At 41.2% G+C, this 19598-nt stretch overlaps 1 long non-coding RNA gene across 1 annotated transcript; it reads right to left on the bottom strand.

The window, feature by feature from the left end:
* Positions 1-813: 813 nt before the first annotated feature.
* LOC127048893 (uncharacterized) lies at positions 814-6764 on the bottom strand. The gene is made up of 3 exons (XR_007773791.1): positions 6671-6764; positions 4332-4459; positions 814-994 (listed from the first exon to the last, which is right to left on the bottom strand). It is a non-coding gene; the product is annotated as an uncharacterized LOC127048893 (long non-coding RNA).
* Positions 6765-19598: the final 12834 nt, after the last annotated feature.

Genomic DNA, 19598 nt, shown 5'->3' with positions numbered 1-19598 from the left:
GCATATCAGCAGCTGAGGAGTGATGCCAGCGGTGGCCCCATGGTGGGGAGCGGGGCAGCATGGCTGGAAACAACAGCAGAGCAGGGCAGTAGAGGCAGGAGAAGGAAGGGCAGCTGGGGCAGAGGAAGGAAGGGCACCATCTTCCCTTCTGCTGCACACTTCACCCAAATCAGGTATAAAAGTGTGTAGAGGGGGAGGAGGCCTTCCCTAAATGGCACCCTGGCATAACAATATTTTGCTGCTGCACAGAAATAGCAAAGCAGCTGTGAGCTCCATTGATTCTCCCTCTCCATGGCAGGACCCCATGTGACTGACTCAGTTACACCCTCACTTGCAACTTTGCTCAGGTTTCTAAGCCTGGGTCTTTGGGATTTGTGCTGCCATTTTGGCTCCTGCATGGGAGCCTGCTGCACAGGGCAGGGTCTGGATGTTCAGGCATAAGAGAAGGGACCTCGTGGTGGGTAGGGTTGGGAGGGGAGGGGAGCAGAGGGAGGGTCAACAGGCCATGGAGCACTGATGTGGGCGTTACACACTGTGCAGCCAAGGTGAGACTGAACCCATCTCCTCTGACAACAACACAAACCAAATGGTTTTGTCAAAAGACCAAGGGAAAGGGAAAGATTTATCCATGTGAGCTCAATGAAACATATAAATATGTATGTCCCTTGGTCTAGGAATACCCCTGGGTGGATTTAACATATGGCAGTGACCATTTATTTTATGGAAAAGAAATAGCAAAACAACCCCTATGTGCAAATCAAAACACTCACAGGCACATTTGCAATACACCACAGCAACAAGCTACTTTTATTAAAGGGAGAGGAACAAGCTATTAGGGGGGACACAAGGGCTCCCTTGCGGGTTTATTCCAGCTTGCGAGATTCTTTGAAGCTCAGATGAAAAGCATCCTAGGATTTTAGAGGTAAGGCGTCTTCTGCCAGATTCCCAGAGATCCTGCATTGACAATCTCTGCTGCCATCACTCACTCTCTTTACTGCAAAAAGGGAAGAAACTCTCACATTCTGTGTTTATAGCCACTAAAACAAGGACAATATAATGTTACATTTCAAATTCAAGTTAGAGCAGGAATTTCCCCATAATTTAATAGTGTGTGCAGATGTAACACCAATACACCTCAGTCGTGGTAGGGCAGGATTGAACCTGGGGCCTCTAGAGCTTAATGGATGAGCCTCTACCACATGAGCTAAAAGACACTTGGCCCTTATAGAACAAACTCAATCTATCTATTATATCTAAACATGTGTACTGGCTGCCCACCTGGCTTCTGAAGTAAATATGCAGGACTTCTGAACATGGATTTCCCCTCTCTTTGTCCCTAACTCTCCAGTAAAGGAGGCAAATTCTCATTTTCTTAAAAAAGTCCTTCCTATTTACATTCCACACAGTTAAAGTGACAACCACAAAAAATCAAGTGGCTGAGTGATTAAAAAAAGAACACCGGCAAATTAAACAAAAACTGCTAGAAATATCATGTACGATATGATAGAAATGTTCAAAAAAATTTAAAAAGTTGACATTTGAAATTCCATTGAGGGAATTAATCAAAATTGTGAATTTTAAAAATATTGACTATCTCTATGATACATAGAAAAACGACATATATGTAAGATGCAGAAAAACATGACTCATGTCCATGTTCAGTTTTCCTTTCAAACACACTTTTGTCGATAGCTAAAACTAAAAAAAAAAAAATTTAATTAGAGGATAAATATGTTATTTTTAAAGAATGCCTGGACTATTCTGTTTTCCAGCTCATGTAAGCCTAAAGCCAGACCCTATTCAGATGGCAGTTCCCTACCTACTGATAATCTCTGTACATGCTCAATGAAGCAGCCAGGTGAGTAGTAGTGCAGTTGCTACCATGGAGCTCCTATCTTCTCCTCTACTACCCCAAAACTGCCTCTATGGTACTTAGGCCTGGTCTACACTAGGAAATTCGGTTGGTGTAACTACGTCGCTCAGGAGTATGAAAAATACACACCCCTGAGTGACACAGTGATACCAACCTAACCCCTGGTGAAGACAGCACTAGGTTGATGGGTGCATTCTTCCATTGCTGTACACACTTCCTCTTGGGGAGGTGCAGTGCCTACACAGATGGGAGAACCCCTCCGGTTGCTGCAGGTAACATCTCCACTTCACTGAGCTTTGATTCAGCTGCAGCGGTGTTGCTGTGCCACTGTAGCAGTTTAGGTGTAGAGAACAAACCCAAACTGTCTGGGAAAGCCTCTCACCCTTCCCAACTTCCTCTCTGAGTCCTGTCCCTGTTGCAACATTAATTTAACCACGCTGGGCACCTTGTACAAGGCTAAGGGGAAATCCAGCAGGTAATAAGAAGAACAGGAATAGAATTGGCTACAAATAAGCAATGAGACCAAGTTAACTTAACTGTAGGAAACCTGATGTTTAAGCCAGAAAAAAGAAATTCTGAGCAATGCTAGCACTGAAGTCACCAAGGTTGTAATTGCTCTGGAATTCTAAAAGGAGAAATGTAAAGGCTCCAAGTATGTACTGAGCGAATTGTATTGCAGAGTGAGTGCATCTGACAACATATATGTGACCCACTAATCAGTGTGTGTTACAAATTTCGCTCAGTGGAGGCTATGAATCTATTATAGGCTCCATCCAGAAACTGGCTCTTTTGTAAAGCTGAAGACAACTGAGCCTATAGCTTTGGAGAGCTGTGGTTCAAATCACACGTGTGCTCAAAAGCACCTCTGTCCCACCAAAACACACAGGGGCAACATTATGCTCAACATGGCTCCTCATGATTGCAGCATCCGAACCCAGATGTTTTTTAACACAGCTCCAAGAATGCTGCACAGCACCTGTTTATCTGAAATCCTCACATGTTCATCACTTTGTTCATGTTCAGTTTTTCATACTGTGTCATTCTTGATGGACTGTGCAGTGAGGTCCAGGCCACAAATTGAGTTTAATTTTTCTTCCATTTTTGAGGGGAATAATTTGAAAATACCTTTTTTTCTATGGGAAAATCATGGTTATATACACACTATGTGGGTGCAGCATCCCTTTTCCTCATCAGACCTGACCAGTGCCTCATTTCTCCTGTTGGGTTGATGGTTTAGCCTTCTCCCCACCCCCATTGAACCAAAACCTCCCCCATCTGGGGCAAAATAACATTAAAAAGAAAAACACAAAACTCTCTGGGCTAGAGATGCATCCTCAGGGGTTGAGGGACCATTTCTTCCCATCAGCTGCTTTCATGTAGGGCTTCCAAATTCTCTTAAGACATTTATTTTTGTCTGATCAGCCTCCTTGCTCTCTTTATTGCCAGAGAGACTCACAGCAGGTCCTACCAACTCCCCTCAGTCTGAGGACAGCAGGCCTTTCAAATGCAGAAATGATATCCAGAGAGGAGACCTTTCCAGAAAAGGACAAGTATGTGAGGAGAAGGAGTTATAATGGAATCAGACTGGCAGCTGTCATTATGCTGAGTGCTACCAAGAAAATTCTATGTTGAATGTGTCCTCGGGTAGTTATTGAAAATCGGATCCTTCTGTCAGTGACTGGAAGGGTGACATAACATTTCTGAAAGGCTTAAAAGTATAAGCATCAATCACAAGCCATTTTGCTGGTTATTCTAATTTTTCTGTGACAGATTTAATCATTTTATACTGGGATGTGACACACACTAGCTTAAACATAGCTCCATACTTGTACATGTTTCTTTTTGGTAAACTAAGCTTTATTGTTGTAAAGAGCAGCCATTTTGATCTCACAGGTGCTGCACAATGATACAAAGGAGACACATCCCCCATACTCTCTCCCAGAAAATATACTTTAGTCCTTCCTCGTTGTTTTCCTTATTATTAAATGAAACAACAATGTAGACGTACGCCACAGACTGGCTACAGACACTCTGCATGATGCCATGTTGGCAAGCCAGAGGGGCTTTAAAAGGGGTTGGGGAGAGTAACTGCAAAAGATGGCTCACATAATTACCCCTATGCTGCCCTCCTTGCAAGTACTGTCCTGGGGTGGTGCTGGGTGTTAACAGGGTCTCAGAGGGGCAAGTTCTGTAGCACAGAGCACTGTGGAGACTCTGGGCTGCTCTGGGTTGTGGACAGACCATAGGCAGCATTAGTAAAGCAGCTGTAAGGTAACTCTAACATGAAAACCCCAGATAGTCCAGAATCAGGGCAGCACAGAAATTTTCTTTGTCCCATGTCCCAGGGATATGCTGTGTGTTCTGAGCCTGCAAGGTCATTAAACAGCAGCTATAGAAAGGAGAGACACAAATATTCTGTTTGCACAGTGATGTCTCTCTTGTGGCATCCTGAACTTACCCTTCTTCTACAGCAATTCTGCCCTTGACCGCAGGTTCCAATCAGTCTATATCTGCCAATACAGAAACGGCGGCAGGAGCCACGAGCACGTCTACAAGCAAAGGAGTTATTGATGAACTGGGTGAATCCTGCACAAAGAAAAAAAGTCTTGATTTTCATTCACAAGTAAGTGTAAACAAGAGCTATGATTGCAGCATGACGAGCATTTCCCATTAGCTGAATTTTCAGTTCACTGAGACAAGGCCATGTCAACCCAGTTATCTTCCCGTGCCCCCTTTCACTAGATCTTTGATAATATATAAATGTCTGTAGTTCTGTGTCCATTCAACAGCTTCCCCTGAGAATTGAACAGAGTGATTTAATTGAGGAGATCTGCTGGCTTCTTGGCTGTACGCTTCAGAACTGTAGCACTGAGCATGTGTGTCCTTCACAGGTATTTTCATTGGGTTAGGCCAGAGGAAAAGGACACAAACTGATAATTTCCAGTCTTTTTAATCTCTCTTCATATGGAAGCTGCTCCATACCCCTAATCATTTTAGTTGTGATTCTTTGAAACTTTTCCAATACTAATATATCTTTTTTGAGACATGGTGGCCACATCTGCACACAGTACTCAAGATGTGGGAAGACCATGGGTTTATAAAGAGGCATCATGATATTTTCTATCTTATTATCTATCCCTTTCCTAAAGGTTCTTAACATTCTATTAGTTTTTTTGAGTGCACATTGAGTGGATGTTTTCAGAGAATTATCCAGAATGACTCCAAGATATCTTTCTTGAGTGGTAACCGCTAATTCAGACCCCATCAGTTTGTATGGATAGTTGGGATTATGTTTTCCAAAATGCATTACTTTGCATTTATCAACACTGAATTTCATCTGCCATTTTGTTTCCCAGTCACCTAGTTTCTTGAGATTCCTTTGTAACTCTTCGCACTCTGCTTTGGACTACACTATTTTTTAGTTCAATTTGTATCATCTACAAAATTTGCCCCTTCATTGTTTATCCCTTTCTCCAGATCATCTGTTAATATTTTGAATAGGACTGGTCCCAGTACAGACCCCTGGGGGACACCACTATTTATCTCTCTCTATTCTTAAAACTGACCACTTATTCCTACACTTTTAGGCATGATTTCCCTTTGCAAAAAGCATGTTGACTCTTCCCTAACTCTTTGTGTTCATCTATGTATCTGATAATTTTATTCTTTACTATAATTTCAACCAATTTGCCTGGTATTGAAGTACTTTTGTGATCATCTAGTCTGAAGTGACTTCCCCAAAATATTTCTCAGAGGGAAAAAAAACCCCAATCCTTCTTGATTTAAAAACTGTCAGGGATTAAGAATGCATTGGAAAGTTGTTCCTTTGTTAATTACTTTCAAAGGAACAATTTACATCTTGTTTCCAGTCTGAATTTGTTTAGCTTCAGCATCCAGTCATTGGACCACAAAATACCTTTATTTGCTAGACTGAAGAGCTCATTATTAAATATTTGTTCATCGCACATATACTTATAAATTGTGATCAAGTCACCCCTTAATGTTCTCTTTGTTAAGCTAAAGAGATTGAACTTTCTGAGTCTATCACTAGAAGTCATGTTTTCTAATTCCTGTGGCTCTTCTCTGAACCCTCTCCAACTGATCAACATTCTTCCTGAAGTGTGGACACCAGAACTGGACACAATATTCAAGAAGTGGTCACATCTGGAGGTGCGAAATACAAAGGTAAAATAATCTCTCTACTCCTACTCAATATTTCCCTCTTTCTGAATCCAAGTTATGTATTAACCCTTTTAGCAATTTTCATATGATTATCCACCCATAACCCCCAAATCTTTTTTCTGAGGCACTGTTTCCCAGGATGGAGTCCCTCATCCTATAACTGTGGCCAACCTTCTTTGTTTCTGCAATCATATATTTAGATTTAGCTGTATGTTTGTTGCCATCTTACCAAGTGATCCAAATCCCTCTGTATGAGTGATCTGTCCCTTAATTTTTGTCACCTGCTAACTTTATAGATGATGATTTTATGGGGTTTTTTTTCTAGGTCCTTTGTAACAAGTTTGACTAGTGTAGTGGCAAGAACCAATCCCTGTATGACTCCACTAGGTAGAACATTGGTGATATTATTACAGGTCATAGTTCAGCCAAATCTGACTGGATCTTAATAGGCACATTAAAGGCACCTTTTTCACCCCAGGACTATTCTTCAGTCAAATGACAAGTCTCTGCTGAAAACCATAGAACTCTTCAGAAAAAAAAAGCTGGAAAAATTATGATAAGTACAGACTCACAAATGTCCTTCTATATTCTCCCTTCATTTCATTATGATCTTACCTGGAGAGCTTTGCAGCACCAGGAAGAAGAGAGCAAAGAGAAGATAGAGAATCTTCATGGCTGAAGTTTGGCTGGGAAATCAATGTCGTTGTTGAGAAGTGACTCCAAGATAGGGAAGAGATGGAGAGTCTCTATTTAAGAGCTGCTGGGGATTGTGAAATGCTGATCTGTTGAAATTTTTTTTGAAGCATGTCACATTTACTAAATTTGTGCTACAATCTGTTTATAATCATATAATGTGTACATCATATAAACATTCCCAGAGAATTTCAGGGAAACACAATAGCCAAATTCCTGCCTTGAAGAAGTTAGAATATGAATATTTACAACTAGCAAACATCTACTACCTGATCAAAAACCCTCTGAAAAAAATGGAAAGCCTCCCATTAAATTTAAATGAGGGTCCTTTAGCAGAGAAGAATTTCAGAATGCAGCTCTACCTTGGAAGCATTGATAGTAGGGCATGTGTATTTCTGTATTTGTTTTGTACAATATTTAGTCACTACTTAGGGTGACCAGAAGTCCCGATTTTATAGGGACAGTCCTGATTTTTGGGTCTTTTTCTTATGTAGGCTCCTATTACTCCTCACCCCCATCCCGATTTTTCACATTTGCTGTCTGGTCACTCTATCACTATTTAACTTGTATTTAAGGAAATTTTGTAATTTCATGCTCAAAACCCATTACAAAGAGGTTAAAAATCCTTTAAAAAAGTTCTCTGCCAAGGGGGAAAACAAGGAGCAGGCACATCACCCTGACTGCCACCTCACTACTATTATTTCCCTGCTATGTTCTTGCCATATGCACAGAGAAGTTAGATAAAAACAGCAATACGCTTGCTGGTATGTGGCTGGTAGAGCCATAATTGATAATGGCTTATTTTTTTTCCAATATGATTTATAGATATACTGTGGTTAAAGGTACAAACTGTATGCTACTATTAGAGTTTTAAATATGGTATCTGATTCTATCAATCTAGACAAACTTTGGGCAAAATTAAGAAGGACAGGTATCGATCTAAGACTTCTGAACATTTTGGAGGCTCTCCATGAGAGTGATGTGTCAGGAAAAAGCAATGGAGAATGTTTTCCTAGTGGCTTGGGGAGAACACCAGGGATGCCTTCTACCATCTTTTGTTATATATATATATAACAAAATGTATTTTCCTTTATAACATCCACCACATCATAAAATATATATATATTTTATGATGTGGTGGATGTTATAAAGGAAAATACATTTTCTCCAACACACATTAAGGGTAGGTTTATCTCGGTGTTGCTATATCCTGATGACATGTTTGTTTATCGCAAACTCCCAAGAGGACTCTTCTGAAATGACTTTTTCCGCTTATTTTAAATCGCAAGACCTGGTCCTATAATGAGATGAAGTCATTATTTCTGGGAAGTACCTTGTGCAAATTAAGTGGAAGAGGGACAGCCACCCTGTAGAACAAATCTCTGCTTTGACTTATTTAAGGATACAGTTTCATGATTGAGGCAGCTGGTCCCCTTATCATAAAGACTTAAAACAAAAGGTTTACCTGCTCATATGGTTGTTTTTATAATTTTAATACTAAAATAATATAGAAGATGGTCTACGAGTATGTCTACACCGTAAAGAAAAACTAGGGCTGGCCCATGGCAGCTGACTCAGGCTCTTGGGGTTTGGACTGTGGTAGTTTCATTGCTCTGTAGACTTCTGGGCTCCGGCTGCAGCACAAGCTTTGGGACCATTCCACCATACAGAGTGGGGTATATGTTTAAAATTCACCAATCCTTACCAGACCCCTCTAGACATATACCCCATCAGTGATGATGCCTTGTTTACAATTACATTTTGAGACCTATCAGTTAGCCAGTTTTTAATCCATTTAATGTATGCCATGTTAGTTTTATATAATCCAGGTTTTTCTAATCCGTATGTCCTGTGGTACCAAGTTAAATATCTAATAGAAGACTAAGTATATTGTATCAACAACATTAATTTCATGAGCCAAACTGGTATTCTCATTAAAAATATATATTAAGTTAGTTTGACAGGATCTCTTCTCCATAAACCCATGCTGATTTGCATTAATTCTATTATCTGCCTTCAATTCTGTATTAATCCTGTCTGTGTCACCTGCTCCATTATCTTTCCTGCAATTGATGTCAGACTGACAAGCCTATAATAACCCAGGGCTTCCCATTCATCCGTTTTAAGCACTGGCACAAGACTTTCTGCCAATCTTCTGCAACTTCTCCAGTGTTGAAGACTAATTGAAAACCAACATTAATGATCCAGCCAGCTTCTCAGCCAACTCCTTTACAATATACATCTTTCTCCCAAATACTCTCAGAACTCTTTCTAGTGACATCACCCGGGTAATGAAACTTCCTTAAACAGCGGGGCTGTGTTGTAGAAACCTCCAGATAGATTTTAATTTTCTATATAGTTTCTATATAGTCCCAACTTGAGCTTGTCTATCTGCTGCGGACCTTTAGGTATAAAGCAAATAATACAGAAGAAACTGATAAAAGGTGAGGTTACTTCACAAGTGAGTGAGAGTTTGTGGTTAGCTCCACTAGCAACTGTTGCTGTTACTCAATCTAATTCCTCTGTGAGCCACAGACACAACATCCTCTATTAGACATGTTTTAAGGATTTAGCCCTAAGTTCTGCAAAGGATTATTGTTCATCCCCGGACATATATGACACTATTAAAAATAATAGTAATTTCAGATGAAAATCTATGTGCATGTGTGTGTTTGTGTGTGTGTGTGTATTACTTGTGCACCTTTTTCATACAGTATTGATTAATATTCTTAGTGTATGATTTTTTTTATTTTTCCTTTTTTTGTGCATCCATCCCATTACAGAGATGTTTCAGTCTGGCAAAAGATACTCATGGGCGAACTAGGGAAATGTGATCTAGATGAAATTACTATGAGGTGGATGCACAGGTGGTTGAAAGACCAAACTCAAAGAATACATTTGCTGTCAAACTGGGAGGTCATATTTAGTGGGGTCCCTCAGGAGTGAGTCCTGGATCAGGTACTATTCAATAATTCCTTTAATAACTTGTATAATTGAGTGGAGAGTATGCTTATATAATTTTCAGATAACACCTAGCTGAGAGGGGTTGCAAGCACTTGGGAGGATGGAATTAGAATATCTTGCTAAAACGAAGAATTGCTCTTAATAAAATATAATAGAATTCAATAAAGACTAGTGCAAAATACTTCACTTAGGAAGACAAAATTAAATGCATAATTTTAAAATGGGGAATAATTGGTAGGTGGTTGTACTGCTGAAAGGGATCTAGGCGCTATAGTGGATTACAAATTGAATATGAGTAAAAAATGTGATGCAGTTGTAAAAAAAGGTTAATATAACTCCGTGGTGTATTAACACAAGTATCTTATGTAAGACATGGGAGGTCATTGTCCTGCTCTGCCCAGCACTAGTGCGGCCCCAGCTGGAGTGGTGTGTCCAATTCTGGGTGCCACATTTAAGAAAAAATTTGGCCAAATTGTAGAAAGTCCACAGGAGAGCAACAAATATGACCAAATGTTCAGAAAATCTGACCTAGGAGGAGAAGTGAAGGTACCTGGGTATGTTTAGTCTTTTGGAAAGAAGACTGAAGGGAGGGGGGAGGGACCTAATGATAGCCTTCAAATATGTAAAAGGCTGTGATAAAGAGGATGGTGGTCAACAGTTTTCTATATCCACTGAAGGTAGGACAAGAAGTAATGGGCTTAATTTTCAGCAGGGGGGATTTAGGATAGATATTAGGAAAAGTTTCTAACTTAATTAAACTCTGAAATAGGCTTCCAAGGGAGATTGTGGAAGGTCATTAGAAGTTTTTAAGAACCAGTGGGCTGAACACCTGTCAGGTATGGTCCAGATTTAATTGGTCCTGCCTCAGCGCAGGGTGCTGGACTTGATTACCCTTTGAGGTCCCTGTCAGCCCTACATTTCTACAATTGTAAAAGACTTTACATAAATAATTTCTCCTGACTTCAAAATTGACCTTTAGGCAGCAGATCAAAGTGCTGACAAAAAAAACTGCCACATGGGGAGGGACACAGAGTCAGATCAAGATGATCAAGGAATGCAATATGGGGAGGTCAACAAGAAGTGGCCTGCAGAAGTTAGTTGCTGACCTGAGCTAAACCAATAAATGTTCATTACATGTCCCAAGACATTTTGCACAAACCACTGTGGTCTAACGTATTGTATGTAAACTAGGATGGCTCAAGAATTTTGGAATATCCCAGAGACAAAGTAGCAACAATTCTAATGTTCAAATTTAAGTTGCACATTTCAATCTTCACCAGAACCATGGGTCGCTGTCTGATTTCCCTTCCCCACCCCTGCAGTTTTACCAAGAAGAAATCAAGTGTTTAGAATCTGTATAAACCAGGCTGTTTTGGTCAAAGTGTCAGTCACTGAAGCAAAAATATCTGGCTGAGAGAGTCAGCAAGTTGAGCTGTTATTATCTGGCTACTGAGAGCCCTCCTCCAAATCTGGCAACTGCTAAACTAACATCATGAAGTCAGATAATCCCCCTAATAACTCTTCCTTTAAAGTCCTTTCTAGGGAAATGCCTGTGAGATCCAGAAAGAGAAGAACACAGCTGTCATAACTATCTGAATGATCTTTCTAACTATCTTCAGAAACCATTCAGGGCTCCAGTGAAGCTCTGCTGGAGAATGTGCCTTCCTGACAATTTTAATGGAGAAGTAGCAGTAATACATGTGCTTTGTTTATCCAAATGAAAACGTAACTTTAAAACTACCTGAGTTAAAATCAATTTACAGGATAATTCCAGTTATCCAAAATCCCTTTATCCAGACATACTAGTTATCCAAATAAACAGTGTATGTCCCCTGTAGGGCTGTTAGTTAATCACCTGCTAATTAACTAACATTATGGCTGACAGAACTTCGATTTGGGAGGATTTCTGGAATTAAGGATGTGGACAGTAAGAAAAGGGGGGATGAATGAGGGAGAAGGTAGGGGAGGAGAGAAAAGATAGGGCATGGAAGAGAGTGACTAGGTAAGGAAAAAGAGAAGGGGTTAAGATGAAAACTGAAAAGAGAAGTGCTCAGGGAGAGAAAGGAGAGGAGACAGGAGAGCAGGGCAGGGAGTTGGGGAAGGAAAGGAGGCAGAGAAGAGGGTAAAGGAGAGAAAAGGAAAGAAAGAGGGAAGAGCCCTGGGAATTTGGCCGGTTCTTTTGCTAACATTCCCCCTCATGCTCACCCACAGACCATGTGTGTCTCTCACATCCCTCTCCCCAGGGAGCCTACTTTGTACCTCACTCTATGGAGAATCCTGCAGGTCCCTCTGGAGATCTCTGCTTCTATTTGGTGATCAAGACAGCTGTTGTCACACCTGTTCTCTGGTGCTTCAGTCCAGGACACTCTTCCAGCTGATATATGTACTCCATTGTGCTTCTTTCCAGATACAGAGCAGCAACATTTATTGAACACTTCTGCCTTTTCTGTATCATTATTATTATTATTATTTTACCATCTCCATGGAGTAATGGGCCTGTACCAGTGTTAGAATCTCTTTTGTTCCTGAAATACTTGCATAAAACTTCTTTCTCCTCCTTGGCCCTACCACCAGGGAGTCTTCCCTGATCTCTTGAGCTTCATTTATATTTCTGCAGTTCATTACTTCTAATTTCTATGCACTTGCTATCTACTTCCTCTCTTCCCCATTTTTTTTTCTAATTTTTCCCTACACTTTCTGGTCAGACTGGTACTGGGGAGACAAACACTCTGCACTCTCTTCTGGGGAATCTGCGGCATGACAAGCACAGACTTCTGCACTTTAGTGGCAGCAATATACAAAAAGTATCATTGAAGGACTACAGCCTTTGCCTAGAAAGGCAAAGTGGTAAGATAAAAGATTGTAGGGTCCAACCCAAAGGGAGAAGCCTGATATTCCATGCCTAATCCAGAAGGATACCCCATTGTTGAACTCTTTGCATATACCCTGAACGCATGGAGTTGAATGTGAGACCTGGCTGGAGGGCTGAGTCACTGAACAGACAGATTATTGCAGAACCAGAGTGGCCATAAAAAGAGGTGCACCCTAGAAAGAAAACAGCGTGCTGCACCCTACTGAGCATGAGGTGGTGCCGGGATGACTATTCCCCTTCACAACCCTCCACAGCTAAATGGTAGATTAAAATAATAACCCCTTGATCTGTGTTAAATTTCTGAGGCGTGGTCCAATGGCAGAGGTTAATTTCAGGGAGTCTTTCAGGTGGCGTCGAAGAAAGCTTTTGGTAGATCACTCAGGGTTCATTCTTCATCTTAGTTCTTAAGATCATCCCGCCTGCCTTTCCCTGCTCTCCTTTTCAGAGAGTTTCCCAGCAGGTCCTACCAACTCCCTTCAGACAGAGGAGAGCAGGCCCTTCATACTCAGCAGGAGACTATACTTGCATAAAAACACGACTGTGTCAAGGGGCTCAGCACACAGATCTGTATCGCCAAACTGATCAATTTTGGCTGTTGGGGTTAATATTAACTTTAGTGCTGAATGGAAGGGTAATGAAATGATTTTATCCTTAGTGTATGTGTACAGAGAAGCAGAACTGTACTTAACGAGCCCTAACTGAGGGGTTTACCCTAACCTGAACATCATTTGCTAAGTAGTGGACAGTGATGCCAAATCCAAACAAGTGCTAGAGGGGATTAGAGACAGATGTGCCTTTCTTGAGAATGTGGGTTAGTTTAAGCAGTCCTAGAAGATATTTGACTCTCCCTCCTATGTTTAAAGACAGAGGTGAGTAGTCTCTTTTGAGTGTCTTGTTTCTTCCTCAGTAATTGCTAAATGTGAATTTACTGATAAGCTCATTGAAGGGGACTGGATGTTAGAAGTGATAAGGAAGTCGCATTTTGGTTAAAAGCAGTACATAAAAGACAGCTGTAGAGAGGCTTTCTACTAGTCAGTGAAAACACAGACACTTCGGCTAAGTGGTAGAACCTCAGAATATAATGCTGTGGAGAGAAGTGGCAGTGATGGACACTGCAGAGACACTAATGAGAAGAGGTGGAGGCATCACTCAACCACCCTCTCTCCTCAGGTGCAAAAGACAAACTCACCCAAACCCGCGTCCGGACTCTGAGGACATTCCTGATCTTAGACAACAAATTATAAGTAGGGGACAGTGGAAGGAAAAAGGAATTGGCATGTTAAAGAGACATTTGTTCCTTGGGTTTCACACAGCAAGGTGGAAAACTGAGGAAAGGGACACTGTTCAAGATACTGTAGGGTGAGTGTTTTACTTATTAGTTGTATACTTTCAAATCCATTTTGCAGTGTGCTCCTAAATCAATGCTGTGTTTTCTTCTTTAGGAAAAGTTTTCTATTGTTATAGACATTCGGTTCTTAGATTGGTAGGTGGGTTTGCCATAGTATCTTTCCCCAACCTGAAGCTTAGAGTTCAAAAGTTGGGGTACCAGCATGAATTCCTCTAAGCTTAATTACCAGCTTAGATCTGATAAGCTACCACCAATCAGGAATTCCAGTGCCCGATACACTCTGGTCCCCCCAAAACCTTCCCTGGGGACCCCCAAGTCCCAGACCCCCTGGATCTTAACGCAAGGAAAGTAAACCCCTTTCCTCACCGTTGCCTTTCCCAGCCTTCCCCTCCCTGGGTTACCCTGGAAGATTACTGTGATTCAAACTCCTTGAATCACAACACAGAGAAATTAGGTATCCTGGAGAGATAGACAGAGTCACACTTCTTGAATCTAAAACAAAGGGATTCCACCCTTCCCCCCGCCCTTCCCCTTCCCTGTTAAGTACTAACTCAATTCCCTTGAGCCTCAACAAGGGGGGAAAATCAGACAGGTCTTAAAAGCAAAACTTTTAATAAAAAGAAAGAAAAAGTAACAGGTGTCTCTGTAATTTAGATGGTAAAAGTTACAGGGTCTGTCAGCTTATAGAAACTGGAGAAAAAGCCTCCTCCAGCAGAGATACAATTTAAAATACTTCCATCCACATACACATTAGAACTCTACCAGCCAGATACACATTTGCAAATAAAGAAAACCAATTAAAAAAGACTATAACTGCCTGTTCCTTAATACTCACTATTCTGAATATAGAAGAGACTGTAACAGAGAGATTGGCAAGAAACCTGGTTGCATGTCTAGTCCCTTCCAGGACCCAGAGAGAACAAAGCAAAACCCAAAAAACACAAACAAAGGCTTCCCTCCACTGAGATTTGAAAGTATCTTGTCTCCTGATCGGTCCCCTGGTCAGGTGTTTGGTTCCCTGTTTGTTAACCCTTTACAGGTAAAAGAGACATTAACCCTTAACTATCTGTTTATGACAGGGGTCTGTACCTGATTGTCTTTGTATTGTTAAGAAGAAGCCCTTGATATTGAACCTGGAATTTGTTGCTGCCTACACCACATGGCAGAAGGGTTACATGGCCTGAATTGATTGCTTTGACAAAGCTGGCTGTCTGCTGATTAAGTAGGCAGAATATATGTGTCTACCTAAATACAGTCTTCTCCTGAAATCTTTTCCCCCACTGATTTGGCGAGAACTAGCCTTGTCTTTTTTTGGGGCTGGGGGAAGGAGGGCATCAAATTATATATTGAGCACATGCGATAAATATGATGTGTTTGAATTTCTCCAGAGAATTTAGTCAAGTCAAAAGGACACTGTCCAGTGACTTCAACAGGCTTTGAACCAGTCTGTAGGTATTTACCGTGCAACTTGTGTGAGACAAAAACTTGTCTGATGTTACAATTAGTATGAAAACATGGAATTTACTACTACTAATAATGTCATACACATCCATAAATAGTCCAGAATACTTGGAATCATTTAGACCTAAACCTTTAAAGCACATGAAGTTAGAGAGGCTGCTTTTGATTTTCACAGAAGAGTTAGACTAAGAGAAACAGTTGGTAGCTAAACTGACCACACACGCTTGTTAAAATGGGATATAGCTTCCTCCTTTACCTTTTTCCCACCCAGATTATATACTTTATACCAAGAAATCCATAATAGAGATACAGTAGATCCAGGTCTTACTTCATATGGAAATATCATGTACAAATCTTTGAATGAGCAAAAAAAATGCAAAGGTTATCAATGAAAGTTTAAGAAACTATATAGACATTTTTCAGAGTAGCAGCGATGTTAATCTGTATCCACAAAAAGAACAGGAGTACTTGTGGCACCTTAGAGACTAACAAATTTATTTGAGCATAAGCTTTCGTGGGCTTTTAGGTGCTTGTCTCTGTCTGAGGTATTGGAGCAAATACAGTTGTATCTTAGAGCTTGGCTGTAGACAATGGATCGTGTGATGTGTCCCGGATGGAAGCTGGAGGCATGTAGGTAAGTACAGCGGTCAGTAGGTACAGTATTTCAGTAGGAATAGGGTGGTATTTATGTGACCATTGCTTATTAGCACAGTGATGTCCAGGAAATGGACAGCTTGTGTGGATTGGTCTAGGTTGAGGTTGATGGTGGGATGGAAATTGTTGAAATCATGGTGGAATTCCTCAAGGGCTTCTTTTCCATGGGTCCAGATGATGAAGATGTCATCAATGTAGTGAAAGTAGAGTAGGGGCATTAGGGGACGAGAGCTAAGAAAGCGTTGTTCTAAATCAGCCATAAAAATGTTGTCATACTGTGGGACCATGTGGGTAACCATAGCAGTGCCGCTGACTTTAGGGTATATATTGTCCCCAAATGTGAAATAGTTTTGTGTGAGGACAAAGTCACAAAGTTCAAGCATCAGGTTAGCTGTGACATTATCGGGGATACTGTTCCTGATAGCTTGTAGTCCATCTTTGTGTGAAATGTTGGTGTAGAGGGCTTCTACATCCATAGTGGCCAGGATGGTGGTTTCTGGAAGATCACCAGAGTACTGTAGTTTCCTCAGGAAGTCAGGGGTGTCTCGAACATAGCTGGGAGTGCTGGTAGCGTAGGGCCTGAGGAGAGAGTCCACATAGCCAGACAATCTTGCAATTTTGCAACAGAAAATCTTAAAAAACAGATTCCAATGTGAAACTGCTGAACTTGAATTAATATGCAAATTAGACATTATCAACTTAGGCTTGAATAGAGACTGGGAATGGCTGAGTCATTATACACATTGAATCTATTGCCCCATGTTAAGTATTCTCATACCTCTTGTCAAACTATCTGTAATGGGCTATCTTGATTATCACTACAAAAGCATTTTCTCTTAATTAATTAGCCTCTTAGAGTTAGTAGGATAACTCTCACCTTTTCATGTTCTCTGTATGTGTGTATATATCTCCTTACTATATGTTCCACTCTGTGCATCCGATGAATTGGGCTGTAGCCCAGAAAAGCTTGTGTTCAAATAAATTTATTAGTCTCTAAGGAGCCACAAGTACTCCTGTTCTTTATAAAGACATTTGAAAGCTCTACTAAGCATTATGTAACCAGGGTGTGCAGTTTGAGGAAGTTTTATTACCAAGTAGATCTGATCTCAAAGAGTATTGCAAATACATCCTACAGCGTTGTCTATTTTAAATACAATTGTGTTAATGTAATAAATATTCATGTCAAACTGACTATTCATAAAGGGGAAAAGGCCTTTGTTTTATATTGTAGAAGGTGATACATTCAGTTGATATGTTGAGAAGTGAAAATCTCTAGAAATGAATCCAAATGAAATGTTATAAAGTCTAAACAACCAAAAGGTCTGATCAGCTGCTTGTTGACAATTGCACAGAAATAGCTTAATTTGTGAGATGAACCTATCATAAGGAGGGTGTGAATGAACTTTCCCCTGGCATGTAGTGATGAAGTTGGGGAAAAGATCTCAGGAGAAGACTGTAATTGCATAGACACACCTATTTTATAAGGACAGTCCTTATATTTGGGGCTTTTTCTTATATAGGTCCCTATTATCCCCCACCCCATCCCAATTTTTCACACTTGCTATCTGGTCACCCTATTCAGCAGTGAAGACAAGACATCAGTTACCTGATTTCCAGCTGACACACCTACAGCCTCAAAACCCACCTGAATCCTCCCTGCCATGTGCCCCTCAGGGCAGCCCCCAGCCTGAGTGCCACCCTCTCTGAGCCTGCCCAGCTCAGCCACAAGGTGCAGGCGTTGTCCCCCCGCACGCGATGTGCTGCTGCTGCCAGGACCGGCTCTAGGCTTTTGCTGCCAGAAGCAAAAAAATAAAAAAATGGCTGGAATGCTGCTCTGAAAATGTGCCATCTCAAGCACGTGCTTGGTTTGGTGGTGCCTAGAGCTGGCCTTGGTTTGATGTCGCATTGGAAGACCACCTCATAAGCCAAAGCAATGACTGTTACCCTTACAGGGTCTTTATTGAATCAGTGCACAGTTACAGCGATGACATATTTACTACAATGTTTTTGCTAGCCTTTTGTACAAAAATATTCCTGGACAAGATGAAGCAATGGAGCTGGACGGAGAGAATCAAGTGTTTGCGAGACAGACAAACCTGATGACCCAGAACAGGAAGATACAACTGCTGGGTCATAGACTCATAGATAGACTCATAGATTCTAGGGCCAGAAGGGACCAATGTGATCATCTAGTCCGACCCCCTGCACAAAGCAGGCCACAGAACCCTATCCATCCACTTCTATAACAAACCCCTAACCTATGCCTGAGTTATTGAAGTCTTCAAATTGTGGTTTGAAGACCTCAAGCTGCAGAGAATCCACCAAAAAGTGACCCATGCCTCACGCTGCAGAGGAAGGCGAAAAACTTCCAGGGCCTCTACCAATCTGCCCCAGAGGAAAATTCCTTCCCGACCCCAAATATGGCGATCAGCTAAACCCTGAGCATGTGGGCAAGAATCACCAGCCAGCACTCAAGAAAGAATTCTCTGCAGTAACTCAGATCCCATCCCATCCAACATCCCATCATCGACCACTGGGCATACTTATCTGCTGATAATCAAAGATCGATTGCCAAAATTAGGCTATCCCATCATACCATCCCTTCCATAAACTTATCAAGCTTAATCTTAAAGCCAGATATGTCTTTTGCCCCCACTACTCCCCTTGGAAGGCTGTTCCAGAACTTCACTCCTCTAATGGTTAGAAACCTTCGTCTAATTTCAAGTCTAAACTTCCTAGTGTCCAGTTTATACCCATTTGTTCTTGTGTCTACATTGGTACTAAGCTTAAATAATTCTCTCCCTCCCTAATATTAATCCCTCTGATATATTTATAAAGAGCAATCATATCCCCCTCAGCCTTCTTTTGGCTAGACTAAACAAGCCAAGCTCTTTGAGTCTCCTTTCATATGACAGGTTTTCCATTCCTCAGATCATTCTAGTAGCCCGTCTCTGAACCTGTTCCAGTTTGAATTCATCCTTCTTAAACATGGGACACCAGAACTGCACACAGTATTCCAGGTGGGGTCTCACCAGTGCCTTATATAATGGTACTAACACCTCCTTATCTTTGCTAGAAATACCTCCCCTGATGCATCCTAAAACCGCATTAGCTTTTTTAACGGCCATATCACATTGGCGGCTCATAGTCATCCTGTGATCTACCAATACCCCAAGGTCCTTCTCCTCCTCTCTTGCTTCCAACTGATGCGTCCCCAATGTATATCTAATCTTCTTATTATTAATCCCTAAGTGCATGACCTTGCACTTTTCACTATTAAATTTCATCCTATGACTATTACTCCAGTTTACAAGGTCATCCAGATCTTCCTGTATGATATCCTGGTCCTTCTCCGTGTTAGCAATACTCCCCAGCTTCGTGTCATCCGCAAACTTCATTAGCACATTCCCACTTTTTGTGCCAAGGTCAGTAATAAAAAGGTTAAATAAGATTGGTCCCAAAACCGATCCCTGAGGAACTCCACTAGTAACCTCCTTCCAGCTGGTAAGGGGGACACGAGGAAAATGCTCTGCGGTGCCAGAGCAGATAAG

Source organism: Gopherus flavomarginatus, chromosome 4 (genome assembly GCF_025201925.1).
Source record: "Gopherus flavomarginatus isolate rGopFla2 chromosome 4, rGopFla2.mat.asm, whole genome shotgun sequence".
In the NCBI taxonomy this organism is placed as follows: Eukaryota; Metazoa; Chordata; order Testudines; family Testudinidae; genus Gopherus; species Gopherus flavomarginatus.
The sequence above is the reverse complement of the archived record's forward strand: the minus strand, read 5'-3'. Positions and strand labels throughout refer to the sequence as shown.